Below are 12161 nucleotides of genomic sequence, written 5' to 3'. Positions count from 1 at the left end.
GAAGGCTTAAGAAAAAATATTCAGAAGCCTTTTCTTTTCTTTCAAATGCAGTTAGCTTTTAGGTGCCACCCTGAGAATTGCTGTAGTACATTAAATAGGCAGATCCTACGGATTATTAGTCTTTTGGCTTTTGTGCTGTATATTGTGCTCACAAACAAGAGACCACGGCAATAACAGCTTCTTTACTTTGCACAGCTAGGGTGGAACCAGGCCAAAAATCCCAGGGCAGCTCAGTATAGGTAATGAAATGAAATTAATTTTCAGCAAAGCAACAAAAACAACCTATTAGGACAGTGGATATAGTAGAAAAATTACTTAAACCACATTTTCACTGAGGAATTACTCTTGTGTGCAAAGAAAATCAGGTTAGCAGTTTGCAAATATTTAAGAGAATAACTTCCAAGGATGAGGCAAATTGAATGAAAGTATGTAAACATATATAAAAAGGAAACCTTTTAAACAATTGTCATTTAGGTTAGACGTTAGGAAGCTTGTCATAAAGTAAAATTTTCTGAGCTGAAGAATGAGAAAAAGAGGAGGCCTTCTTGCCTGGGGCTGAAACTAGGTTGATCAAAAGTTTTGTAGATGTAGGGAGGGAAGCTCTCCTGCATTAATAGGAGGATAAATTTGGTGTCAGGATTTTCTTTTCCCCATATTAACATTTTCAGTTCCATACCCTAGGAAATATTTCTAAAACTGCCCTAAGGAGAAAGGCAGTAGTGTATTTCTAGTGATTTTGTGGCATAGTTCATAATTGAGTCATTATTCTAAGTTTATATGGAAGTTTGGGGACTGCAGGTACGGATTTGGAAAAAAATGTTCATTTCTACACACAAGCAGAATTCACTTTCCCTTTGTTAACCTGCAGGGTCATGTGCAGATGATTTATAAGCTTTCCTTATACTGCTTTTATAAATCCATCTAGTGCAAACTTTCTTTGGCAGTGTGAGGTTATTTGAGATAAACTTGAACATCATTTCAAGACCTTTTTCCTCACCGAGCTGCTTGTAACATTTAGGTTATTGTGCCTCACAGCTAAAATCACAGCTAAGGTGATTTGTAAACTTCCATTTCTAACCCAGACCTTTCCATTGAATTGATGATTTGAAAGACAGATTTACTTATAGGGTGCATAGTATTCTTCTTGCATGATTAAAATAGAGTGAGGAAGCATGCTAGTACATATAACAACACATTGCCCAACCCAGTGGGGTGGGGGTGCTGTAGAAGGGGCTAAAGAGGCCAGATTTTTATTGTCCAATAAAATAGGGCCAAACAGAACAGGAGAATCCTGAAGTGAAAGAGTTAACTACTTGCATAAATTAGCCTCAGCTCAGCAAAGCAGCTCAGACTGTGTTGGTCACAGTGAAGTCTGTAGAACTGTGACTACATGGGCTGGTGCCAAGGACAGCCCCTTTCAGAAACCATAGTGAGAAGCAGACCCTCAGAACAGCATACCCATCTGGAAACCCAGAGTAAAATAGGAGGAGGCACAACGAACAGCTCTGAACACCTTGAAGTGAAGGCTAGTACCTATCTGAAATGCTATATGCTGTATTCCTTTAGAAACTATCAATATGGAAGCAGCTTGGTGAAATTCTGTGGATTGTCATATGTAGTGAGACTGGACTTTATTTGAACCTTAGACTCTGTCTTTCGGCTAAGTAAGTAGAGTTCGCCTCCCTTTAGCAAGAATCTTAGAGGAACAGAGATTGTTAGATAAAACCCTCAGTTTTTCAGAAGATAATAATATTACAGAGATTTGTTTCCTGTTTATATTATCTCGGTTCATTCCGCTTAGTCCGTGTCTTCACAGACAACCTGTGAAATTCAATTTCATTGAAGTGCTCAGCACTGCATTAAAGGAAGAAGTAAGGATATGAGAGGTGGTTTTTGTGTGTGCCCACTGGCAGTATGTCTTGAGACGTAGCTGCTGCCATACTACCACTCTGGACAAGTGCTTCTTAAACATGCCTCACCCTTTCATGCAAGGGACAGTTTCTTAGGATCCCCTTTCCCTCGGTATGCACTTCTTTTTTGGGTAGATTCTCAAATATTAAAAAAAAGTATTGTAGAGAAAGGCACAGAGGTAACTGTAGAAATAACCTGTACTGAGCAGCAAAAGGGGCATTTTAATTTCTCCGTGGAAGAGTTAAATCCTTTCCCTTTTGCATCTTAGTAATGTTACACAAGTACAAAAAGATCCCTTATAACCCAGTTCAGCTAAAAAGTCCCAAGCGATGCTTAGTACGAGAAAGATAAATAGTCAGTCATCCTAACCTGTTTTCTCCAGGGACTGCCATCATAGATCCTCTGTATCCCAGGCTTTTGAATTGCTATCTTGCTTCACCTCTTAATGAGACCAAGCTAAGGACTTGTTCTCCAAGCAGGGCAACTAATGAAGCTATTAAAGGGCAGCTCTCTTAACCTCTTATTGTCAGAGTATAGCAGGAAGAAAGAAATGGCCTGTGCTGCAATGTGTAACAGAACTTAATAGAATATATTCTCACTTTTGACCTATTTAAACTGGATCAAGTATCTCTGGATAATCAAGAGGCAACAAAACATGTACCAAAAGACATATTTGCTGAGAGAAGTAAAATGAATAGGTGAATCAGGTTATCTGCATTTAGGGAATGCACTTTTGCCCAGAGGAATCTCACTGATGCATCAGTACAATCCCAGGCCCATCAAAAACAGTATTACACTTCAATGCAAAGTCATTCTTAAAGGAATTAAACTATCTGTTGGTATCCTTTCCCTCTCCTCGCATTTATATCAGTGGATTTTGCACTGTTTTCTGTTTGGTAGCTGACATCTTGACATGCATGATGTTCACAAGAGTCATTGGAAAGTTATACAAAGCAGCAATAGAAATTATGTTGTGAACTGTAATGACTTTTTTCTGAGCAGTTGACAGTGGTTGGTTATTGACCTGCATGCAGATAAGGACTCCTTCTCAGTCGCTAATTTGTAAACTTTATGCATGGTTGGCATCCGTTATAAAACTTCAGATCTTTACAAGTACACTGGAGAAGAGCAGTAATAGGAATAGTACTTTGTATATTGTGGTCCTAAATTGGCAGTGGAGATATAAATTTGTGTGTTGCACATTATTTAGTGATAAGATTTGGGAACTGGAAGCAAGGACTCAGTAAAGAAGTTAGAAGTTATTATGTTTTACTTAATATTTTAGAAAGATTGGTAGAGCATGCCTGGCCAGGGACTGAGACTGAGTTTGCATGACTGTATCTCAAAGAATCATGGAATTATAGAATCATAGAAGCATAGCATCATGGAATGGTTTGGGTTGGAAGGGACCTTAAAGATCATCTACTTGTACAACCCCCTGCCAAAGGCAGGAACCCCTTCCACTAGAACAGGTTGCTCAAAGCTTCATCTAACCTGGCCTTAAACACTTCCAATGATGGCACATCCATGACTTCTCTGGGCACCCTGTTCCAGTTCCTCACCACCCTCACAGTGTAGAATTTATTCTTTATATCTAATCTAAAGCTACCTTCTTTCAGTTTAAAGCCATTACCCCTTGCCCGATCATTACATGGCCTTGTAAAAAATACCTCTCCAGGTTTCATGTAGACCCCTTTTGTGTACCGGAATGCCATAAGGTCACCGCAGAGCCTTCTCTTCTCTAGGCTGAACAAGCCCAACTGTTTCAGTGTTGCTTCATAGGAGAGGTGTTCCAGCTGCCTGATTCATCTTCAGAGTCCTCCTTTGAACTCACTTAAACAGGTCCACATTCTTCCTGTGTTGGGGGTCCCAGAGTTTAATGCAGTATTCCAGGTGGGGTCTCGGCATAGCAGAGTAGAAGGGCAGAATCACCTCCCTCAACCTGCTGATCACGCTTATTTTGATGCACCACAGGATATGGTTGGCCTTCTGGGCTGCAAGCGCACATTGCCAGCTCACGTTGAGCTTCTCATCAACCAACACCCCCGAGTCCTTCTCTTCAGGCCTGCTCTCAACCCATTCTCCATGCATCCTGTGTTTGTGCTTGGGATTTCAAAGAAAAGAATGAACAGGCTGGGCTGATCCAAAGGGATGATAAAGTTGACAACAAGTGTTTCATACCCTGAACCCTAAGGTCAACTGGATATCATTCTAAAGCACACGATGCCTGTCATTTGGGACAGGAACAGAGTTTCACACCATGCATCTCCTCAGAATCCAGCACTGCAGCACTCATCCTGGCCACACTTACTCTGGCTAGAAATGTTCTAAGTGTCTTTAGTGGATTAAAAAAATCCAGTTCCATGCCATCCCACCCTTCTTTTAGTGGATGATTGCCCGAAAACCTCTGCAGAGGACTGAAGACTATAGTTGAGTGGAAGTCCTTTAAAGGGAGCTTAATTGTTTCCTCATTGATTCAGCTGCTTTCTTATTTAGATGCTTCATATTACTTTAGAGCAGTGTGGATCTCAGCTTTTGAGAGATCCTCAGTTCTGCCAAATAACTGTAGAAGGCTCAACAGGCAATCACGATCACAGATTCCTCAGGAGGAAGGCAGTTACACAACTGTGGCATTTAACATAAAAAACAACAGAAATTCCCCTCAGCCTATGTGATCAATTAAAAACAGCTCAGGAGGGGCTTCAGACTGCTATGTAGTGATCACAATATTTGCAGATATGCCTAAAGAAACCTGGCCTCCAAGCACAGTGGGGAAACAGGATGGGATTCCATAGGGCTAGCAGAAGAACAAGTGTTTACCCACCAGTTGTGAAACAGTCCTCCATGGCCTTACTGCTTCTGGTAGACTGAAAAGCTGTATTTAAAATAAAACTAGCATGCTGTGTGCATCCGTGTCTCTGATAGCAGGGAAGCCATATTCTTAAAAATAATTGAAATTATTGCGTAGTACATTGAAGTCAATGTTTACTTTGCAGGAGTATGGGTCATGTCCATTAACAAACAATGATTAGATTCAAGATTCCGTATCAGCTAATGGTAATGACTGAATTTTTTAGTACAAATTTAGAGAAGGTCTTTCAGATAGCACCCAACAGAGTTCCCCACCACAAAGTCTTACAGTTCACTGAAATAGGCATGTTTTCTGTATTCCAGTTAGTAAATAAGGAGACCAAGAATGAACTTCTAAAGAGAAAGCTAGAGCAATCGCACCTTTATCTTACAATGTCTTTTTCATCAGGAATTGTGCAGAAGATTATTGCACACACACACGCATATACAGACACAAAGAAGCACAGTTCTCATATATCTTGCCAGACAACATCATGTCCTATTGGTCAAACAGCACCACATGTGTGATAAAAATTGATTTCCTACGGCTTATTGATGTCAACCTTACAAAACAAAATCTGTTTAATTCATGCCATGTCCAAGAACACCAAGATAAAAATCCATCCTTGGAAAATGTTCGTATAATTCCTCCTTTAAACCATCATTTGCTTCATTAAGAGGTAAAAACGTCTCTGTAAAAGATGGATATCACACCAGCTCTCACATGGTACAGGCTTCTGTCTTACTATAGACTAGATGTGTAAGAAATCTTTAATGTGTAAGAAATCATGGATTTGTCTTTTTCTTAGCATTAAAAAGTGGAAAGAACAAAAGGACTAAACCTCAGGGTACAACATCTGAAATTGATAAAATCCATGTATTTCAGATCTTAATGGCCTAAGAGAAAGATACTGTGCACAGCTATGTAATTAAATGCCACTTTAAATGATTTTCCTTCAGCTTGTAACTTGCTCATCTCACTACCCTTGCAACATAGTGAGAAACATTAGTCTGGGGCAATTGAAATTATTTGAGCACAGAGTCTTCTAAGGTAGGCTTCGGAAGATACCATCAAAATCTATTCTGGCTCAATACCAAAATTGCAAACCCACTCCTGAAGCCTTAACCCGGTCCTTTAATAGTCATTGAACAGTATTTTGTACCAGTAGAGATTTCATCCTCAGCCTTGCAGAACCATAACATGCTGATTTGTGAACTTCTGATCTTCCCCATTTCATTTGCGTGGAAAGAACTAAGTTTTCTCTCAGAGGTAATAAAGTATGTGCAGCAAAGCACTGTTAGACAAGGCTATCACAGGCTCTGCCTTGCAGATATCTGCTTTGTGAATTGTGAAGGAATAAGTGAATCCAGAGAATCAACAGTGTTAACAAGAACTATCATTGTACAAAACATAAAGTTTTTGATGTAGCTGGGATTGTGACTACAGATTTAGCCTACCCATTGCCAAGATCAATTTATCCTTTAAAGTCTTTTAAGCTTTTTATTAAAAATGCAATAAGGGACTGAAAACAGCCAAAATATTTGAAATAAAAGTATTCAGGAAGGCTTTCATTTGAATACACTTTTATTCCCTTTCCCTTTAGTTATTGAAAATGTGAATAGGGAGACCCTGGAGTGGTGGAAAAAAGGTACTAGTTGAGATGATCTGTATTTATTTTTGTGGGGAGTCCAGTTCTTCAAAAATCCGCATATCTTTGTCGTCAGAAGATGAAAAGGATATACTAAAGGGAGGAAGAAAACTCCCAATAAGGTAGAAGATGCAACTGATGTTTCAAATATGTATTCCTACTTGCAATCTGGTAGTTGAGAATTGTCTTAGCACATTTGTCAGGCCAACCAGAGATCCATCAAACTCTTGTCAGCTTTTAGATGTGTTTAGGATCTTACTTGTAGCCACTTCTCTGTTTGCAGCAGTCCATGCAGTCTTGGTCAGAATGAGTGACCAAGGGTGAGACTGAAGGAACTGAAGACTTGTGTTCTAGCTGTCATTTCAAACTTGGCCAAACCCAGTGGAAATAGTGATATTATCAGTCTGGCTCTGACCATTAGATCACAAAACATTTGATCTGATTAGGTCATGTCTCAGGCTGTGAATAATGTGTGTCTAGTGGTGTAACAAGCAATCCCTAGTCTTCAGTGACCTTAAGCATACTGCTATGAGTAAAGCTTCTTTCTCTCATATCAGCTGTTGCAGCATCAGTGCCAGTTTATGGACCTCCTCAAATGGCAAAGGGTAGACTAGTCTATTGCCTATTTGTTTTCTACAACAATTAGGGCTAATTCCTGGCACGCCAGTTTTAGTTCAGCAGTCTTCTCTATCTCCAAATGTGACCTCAGCAGTCACATCACAAGCTTAAATGTTCCTTTTGTTTGGATCAATTATACTTTGTGTTGTGGACTTTGCTGACTGAAAACAGCAGGGATATACTGAAAACTGAGGAGTCTGGGATGACCACATTTTGGCTTATTCTCTGACTTTGCTTTTGAAAGATAGAGCATTAGACTCCTCACAGTTTCTGGATTTAGATCATGCCAGAGTTGGGGCTGGTCGTAGTTTAACCCCTTCTCTACAGAAGAGTATTTGTCATGATGGTGCTTACACAGTAAGTGTAAACCAACTGTCAGTGAGGACAAAATTACTGTCCTGCAAGAGTGGTGTGAACTGGTTCTTTGTGTTCTTTTGGAGATAAAACCAGTTGATGAAGCCAACTGAGAAGCTGAAACATTGTACTCATTGTCCAGAACAGTTCATGCTGTTAGGAGTTTCCTTATGGCAGTTGTGCTGCTTTTGGACTGAAGATACAGGATGTCCAATAAGTTTGGCTAATCAGATTGTAAACGACTCACAGAAAGCAGTGTGGGCATCCTCTTAGTTTTGTCTTCTGCTTCTGAATAGTCCCTCTTTTAACCATAATATTGCTGGAGTATCAGCAGTGTGGATTCTTGTCTGTAGTTATGCTGTGCCTTTGATCTACCTTTGATTAGGCTGTATCAAGACTCTTCCCTTATACCTGACTCATTTGGCTCAGCAGGGATGGTTATAGGTTTCACGTCATGGATTCTCCACTTGGATTCAGTCAGTCCTGCACTGTTGGTGGGTAGGTCCTGTGACTGTGATCTTACACCTCAATGCAATTGGAGCTTGTCATGTTTAGAGTTTCCACAAGGGTTTATTGGATGTTTTCAGCTTCATCAAGTCATGTTTCATTCTAGTTTAGAACGGCTAAGATGAAATAATGGGGGAAATAATCTAGGACTCAGTAAAAGAGAATAACATAAAAAATGAGCAAGCAAAAATAACCCAAGACCAATAATTGTTGCATAGTGGATTGGTGGCTACAGAAGGCCAGAAATCCATGATTTAATAACCTGTCTGAAGTGAATGCACTAGATTCAGTATTGCTTCTCTGCCTCCTTCCAAGCTACAAGGTGTTCATTTTCAGAAAAACTATCACCACTATTTACACTAACGATTACCTTTCCAATGATCTTGACAGAAGAAAGTTTGGAAGGGTGTTGGAGAGAGCTTTCCTTCTTTTCTGTAGAAGTGATTCTTCCAGACCAGTGTTGAGGCATATGGACAGTACAGCAGACATAAAGCTTTTGGAGCAGCTGCTGCTGCAGCACATTTGTGTGGACAGACAGACATCTAACATCTGGATATGTCACTCCATCCCATTTCATACCTGTTCTGTGTCTCATTTTGAAAAAGCAAAGAGGACAAAAAGAAGGAAATCATGTTGGGACTGTGTGCGCAGTAGTGCCAAGTTCTGAATAAGGGAATCTCAAGCAAATCTAGCTGGTAGTTACTTCAGTAAACACATTTTTAACTGTTCTGTTGAGTATATTTTAGACAAAACCAAACTCTACAGAATTGGGAAGATATTAGGGGTTTTTTGGTGATTGTGAGCATGAGCAAAAGTCTTTTCTACTGTCAAATTATCCCCTCCTTATGGACAGAGGGGAAATCAAAATTAGTTCAGAGGAGAATCTTTGTTAGGAATTTCATTTAATACATTAGGAATTACTTCTTCTCTGGGAAGATTTAACTCACATGCCAGACAACACAAAGACCCAATAAACTATCAAAGAGAAAAGCATAATCCTGCAGTGGGATATTTATTTTTATTCAACAAATCTCAGCTCCAAGACTGAAGTCTGTCAATACCTGGCATTTCATGTCCTGCTATTCAACAGCAAGAGACAGTTTAAAATAAACTTGAGAATAATAAATAAAGGGGAGATTGACATGAGCACAAAAGTAAATCACAGCTATAGAAGAGATGCTTTAGATACAACGTGATGGTCAGTCCCTAGCATTTAAAGTAAGGATGAAAATAGGGTATAAATTTTGTAGAAACTCGAAGCTGATAAAAGGCAGCAGACCAGTTTAACAGAATTTCATCTCACGGAGTTATAGCTTTTCAGACAAGAGCTGGAAGACCTTTATGCAAATATGAAGCAAGCTGAAATTGCTCTTAGAAGTAAGTTTTTTTAACAGACGTCCCAACTGTACCACTGTACATTGTGCAGCTGCACAGGCTGAGTAAGAGCTGTGATCCATTAGCAAGGGGATTGCTAATGACTGCTCCTGTTCTTACTATTACTACTTTTACCTTGAACTCCCGAGAGTCTCATTGTGCTACGTACTGTATGTTTACAGAGTAAAAGACTCGGTCTCAGAGGACGTACATATATCAGATGAAGTATGTTACTGTACCACACTCATTCATTTCTCACTTTAGAGATGGAGAGTGTGTCCTAGGGCAGTTATCCTGGATCTGCTTAGCACCAGGTGAGCAGCTACTCTGTGGACTTTTCACCTCCAAGATCAGAGCTATCTAGACACCTGATTTGAATCTCCAAAGAGAGATGAGACCTAGAAGAGGATTTGCAGAAGCCTTTCAGTTAAACACAAAGCTGCTTATGCAAGCAGAGAACAAAATACAGAGAGGAAAATGGGCAAAAGGGCTGCAGTGAGTTTAATCTTTTGTGTCTAGTTGAGGGCCAGAGATGAGTGCTTTCTTCTGTTAGGGATTTCCAACCAACACTTCTCCTAGAGACAGACAGCTAAGTCAGGCTCAACCACTTAAAGTAAAAATTCTCTCCTCTTCTGTCATGCACATGGTTTATACCTGCTTTGTGTATACCCATTCTTTTCAGCAAGAGCAGTGTTGTCCCCTCTGCGCGTGTTGAAGACCCATATTCAGTCTTTCTTCTGCAGAGCCTGACAAGGATCAGCATTTAGGCCAACTCAGGTATCCTGATTAGGGTCATGCTCTAATGCAGGATACGCATTCCCCAGTGCAGGCCCTCTAGAATGCTTCAGGTGCAGCAGGAGGAAATTCAGATGTCCTGAGTCACATTTTAAAACCATCACTGAAGGTCAGTGTTCTGTTCCTGATGAGGCGTGATAGCAAAGCTGATGGATTCATTTTCAGTCTCTGGAGAGCATCCTTTAGTCTTGATTTCCTCGTCCTTGAAAAGAGAAGTAACTGTTGTCTTTCAGATATATTCAGTTTGCTGAGTTATATAAAATGCATTGATACCCTTGAATGGAGTGGACAGTCATCTCAATACCAACAGTTTAATTACACTCATAAAAGCAAATAGCTCTTATGTTTATTGACAAAAATATTATTATTACTACTTATAAATTAGTAATATTTACATAATTTATGTAAGTTTTAAATATGCAAACAGATTATCTGTACAAAAGCATTAAATTGTAGAGACCTTGCCTTAGGAGATGGTCTCTGAAGAGAAATTTTCAAAAGTCTTCGGTTAGGGACATTGTCACAAAATTCGCAACGGTTGCCTAGTTGCTAGTGCAATAAGATGGTTTTCAGATGATTTAACGCCACAGATTAGTTACTGGGGTGGTAAGGATAGAATGGTCAAACATCTCATTCAGGCTATGTCTTGTCCCGTATTTTCAACCTTTTCTTGTAACTTTTATTACGAGGATAGTTTTAAAAGCTAACGAGTTTATGTCTTCTTCAGTTACTCATAGATGAGGGTTTCATCACACTGAAAAATATGTTTAATTATGAAGTATATACTTAGCACTTCACTGCTATCTAAATCATGTCGATTATGGACCTTCTGGTTATTTTGCATGTCTTTATATTAGATGCTTTTCCCAGATATTCTCTGTAACTTGCCTTCTAAAGCAAATGCAGGTTGTGAAAACAAGGCTTAGCTCTTCACCAAACACAGCCGTTTTAGCACTGTACACTACCTCTCTCCTGTGCTTCTTTTCTAGAAAAATCTGTCTGAGGCTGGAAACTGCCTCAGATGAGCCAACTTGAAACTAGAAAATCCCAGTTAAGACAGATTTTTAATTATTAAATTTTCTATTAATATGTTGAAGGTCAGTGGAACTGCCCCAGTTTTCAGGAAGCTCTGAGCAATTTCACTTGATCTTATATTTTAGCACTAAATCCATATTTATTAAAGGATTTAGCAAGCAGGTCAGAAGCAGCTAAAGCTCTGATTTTGCATCACATGAATGCTAAAGAAAAATTTTCATCTCCATTGCTCTTCTCTAAGCTGGAAAGCTTTAAAACTGTTGTCAAGCCAATTTTAGGATTTTGGGGGGATAGGGGTAAACGTGCAAAAGTGGATTTGCTCTAAATGAAGAACAAACTGACATAATTATCCCTTTCCCAACCCAGTTCTTTAGTGTAATGTGGAAATAATATGAAATTCTGGATTATGCCACTTCTTGTGTTGGAAGCTCTTGTGTCTGTTACATCAATTAAAAAGGGCCATGAGCAACGCATTACACTGGTGGCTAGTGTTTGATAGATTTCTTTTCCCACTTTTCTTCTGAAATATCAAAGGCAACGTAGCAGAGTTTTTATTCTTAAGGGGACAGATTTGGGTTAGTTTTTAGCAGGATATGCAAAAAAAAAAAGAAAAAAGAAATAAAGGAAGAATCAGGTACAAGGCTTTTATTTGTATGAGTAATTGCTTTAGTATTCTTACTTCTGAAGTGCTGTTAATGGACTGTGACCTCATTACACCTGGCACAGTGCAAACACAGAACAAAAAGGATAATCTTAGCCTCAGATAGCTGAGATTCTTGAGCATTAAGTGAACAACAACAGACAAGAGACATACTAATGGAGGCACAATAAAATTACAACACAGTTTTGGTTAAGGCAGTATGCAGAAGATAAGGCACATCAGCAGCGGCTGTTAAGATTTTGGGTAGGTTTTGAGGTGGATTAGGATTTTTAAGAGAGCCTAGAGGAATTCTGAGACAGTCTTTGTAGACCAGAGGGAAATCTCTCCCCAGTCATGACGGAATAGTGCGGGGGGGAAAAAAGTCATTTGCCTAAAAACTAGCCAGCAGGCTGTTGAGAGTAACCTCA

General features: G+C 39.4%; 1 protein-coding gene across 10 annotated transcripts in view; it reads left to right on the top strand.

Moving 5' to 3' along the window:
- Positions 1-12161, top strand: part of TENM4 (teneurin transmembrane protein 4) — a 606655-nt gene that overhangs the window by 461632 nt on the left and 132862 nt on the right. The window lies entirely within an intron of this gene.

Source organism: Cuculus canorus, chromosome 1 (genome assembly GCF_017976375.1).
Source record: "Cuculus canorus isolate bCucCan1 chromosome 1, bCucCan1.pri, whole genome shotgun sequence".
Lineage (NCBI taxonomy): Eukaryota > Metazoa > Chordata > Aves > Cuculiformes > Cuculidae > Cuculus > Cuculus canorus.
The sequence above is the reverse complement of the archived record's forward strand: the minus strand, read 5'-3'. Positions and strand labels throughout refer to the sequence as shown.